Source organism: Artemia sp. Qi Xiang Cuo, unplaced genomic scaffold (genome assembly GCF_049724085.1).
Source record: "Artemia sp. Qi Xiang Cuo unplaced genomic scaffold, ASM4972408v1 HiC_scaffold_3368, whole genome shotgun sequence".
Taxonomy (NCBI): Eukaryota; Metazoa; Arthropoda; class Branchiopoda; order Anostraca; family Artemiidae; genus Artemia; species Artemia sp. Qi Xiang Cuo.
This window is the reverse complement of record NW_028300759.1, coordinates 41,966-44,527: the sequence shown is the minus strand read 5'-3', so window position 1 is coordinate 44,527 and position 2,562 is coordinate 41,966. Positions and strand designations below refer to the sequence as shown.

Below are 2,562 nucleotides of genomic sequence, written 5' to 3'. Positions count from 1 at the left end.
GGCTACAAAAAGCAGCAAAGAAAGATTGTGAGTATTAAATATATATTAATTCATCTTATAGGATAATGACACGAAAGAGGAAGGAAAGCTATGCCATTTACATATTTATCAAGCACCTGAACACAGACACCGGTGGGTAGCTAAACGCACTTTGCACTTTTTATTGCTTGGACCAAGGGATCTGGGAATAGAGTGCCGCAGACTACTTTATCTAGCTAAGTAAAAAACTAGTTACAAAAGCAGTAGCCTAGCTGTATAAACTTCACAGATGATCAATAGCCCCTGGTACCGCTCATAGCATTCTGCGCGAGAAGTTTATAAATATTTAACAAAATACAACAGATATCACGACGGGAGTGTCCAAAACTATGACAACCACCTCAGCCGGGCTCTCCCAAACCGTCCATTCATGTTCCAAAAAATTATGTTATTTGATCTGTTCTCCCATTGAGCTAATAGCTATGTCTACAATGCGAAAGACTAGGTAAACAAGTCGAACGGCTCCACACTCCAAGAAAAGAAAATGGACATACGAGAAGTGTTCAGAGGATTTTCACTAGGTGATTTTATAGGAATTCATATATCTATAAGAATATTAGAAGTTACTATACAAAAGTCCTCGGCTTTTTCATGACATTCCATCATCAAAATTTTTATATTCACGTGGCACCCCTGGTGAGTGGTGCATTTTCTGGTGCCTAGTATGAGTAATTATTCTCTTATATGTTTTATGGCTCAGTTTTACTATGATACGTTTTTGATCGTGTAGTAAGCAAATAAGTAACTCTTGATAAAAACTAAAAACGTTTCTCTTCTATCTTGTGCCGGTCGTACCGGATATTTGGTAGGCGATTACACATTCACTCATTTAAACTAGGTACCACTCAGGATAGGTATTTTTCGATATCGGGTGTGTTTAAAAAATCGAGTGTCCCTACAAAGTGCCGTTGTCTAGGATGCAGTTGCGTAGAAATAGGGTATTTGAGCTCTCTCGCCACGGATACGACGGGCGAGTTGAATATCTTTTGGCATGATGGTCACCCTTTTGGCGTGAATGGCACACAAGTTGGTATCCTCAAAAAGTCCAACTAGATACGCTTCGCTGGCTTCTTGTAGGGTCATCACAGCTGAGCTCTGGAACCTCAAGTCATTTTTGAAATCCTGAACAATCTCTCGTACAAGCCTCTGAGAGGAAAATTTTCTTATTCAGAGTTCGGGAATCTTTTGATAAAGACGAATTTCTCTCAGTGCTTCTGTTACATGCCTGTATCTGTCTTGTTTTTTTAACCAACCAGCAGCAGGATCCGAATTAAGTGCTGACTTGTTCGCAAGCTGATATCTAGGTGACTTTCATCCCGTTGATTTTCTCGATGTTTGTTTTGTTCTAGCCATATTGATAGTTTGCCTGTTGTTGATAGAATGAACAAAAGAGAACTATGCTACCGGTTATACTCTCGAGTGAGCGATAGTCGCATGATATGTGTAAGATTGTTGATTATGATTATTTGTCATTTATAATAAACGGTTCCAAAATGAAATTTTTTAGTCTGACAAAAACTGCTATTCTGTGGGCATCAAAATAGACTTCAATAATCCAGGAAGAGGAAAACGAGGAAAGGGGCTTGGACAAGGAGTTGCACCTCGTCATCGGCCATTTCTAAGATACTCAAACATATGCCTTTACCCTAAAGATATCATAAAACTCTCTATTAGTGTTGATTTCCAACTAATATCTGGCCTAATTTATGAGGAAACCAGAGGCGTTCTGTCAAATATCAAAAGATGTTTAAATCATTTTTGGAAAATACTAGCATACCAAGTGGAAATGATTTGACAAGAGTTATGAGTGGGGGAGCCAAGCAAAGAAGTCTTAATATCACTGCATCTCCCTCACCATCACCTGTTAGTATGCAAATGGGCAATAGACACTTCACTATGGGTTTACGTTCAAAATGGTTGAAGCATTGAAACATGTTTATGAGAATATTGGTGCAGTGGGAAGTTTAAGTTCACCCACCACACTTGCTCAGGTCACTGGACTTGAAAACTACCGAGCGGCAGAGCACCTACAGAATTAATTAAGTTACTCTCTACACCATAATCGTAAAGTTTGTGGTAATAAATATTAAAAAACTCTAACCTTTTTCTCACTACAAATACTTCAAACGGGTCTTTTGGCTCTAGACGGGATTTATCGACGTCACAATTACCCATAAAAGTACATTCTACTTGCAATTAGTGTTTTAGTAGCTCTGCATATGCCATTCCACTGCGGTCAAAGAGCGGCGATGAAGTTGCTAAAGCTCTTGAAATAATCCTTGAACAGGATTGCTTTAAGAAGATTCAAACGGATCGGGTAGGTGAATTTGTTAATTCCCATGTAAAGAAGTTTTTACTGAATTATAATACAATCCTCTATCATAGTCATAGTCCAATAAAGGCAGCATTGGCCGAACGGTTAATAATAACTATTCGACTTTTAATTTCTAGATATTTCACTTTGAAAAATACTACTGCTTTTATTATTGATTTGGATAGAATCATGTTGATTTATAATCAGCG

The 2,562-nt window shown here is 38.1% G+C and overlaps 1 pseudogene; it reads right to left on the bottom strand.

The window, feature by feature from the left end:
- Positions 1 to 951: 951 nt before the first annotated feature.
- On the bottom strand, positions 952 to 1,398 carry LOC148938399 (histone H3-like; annotated as a pseudogene).
- Positions 1,399 to 2,562: the final 1,164 nt, after the last annotated feature.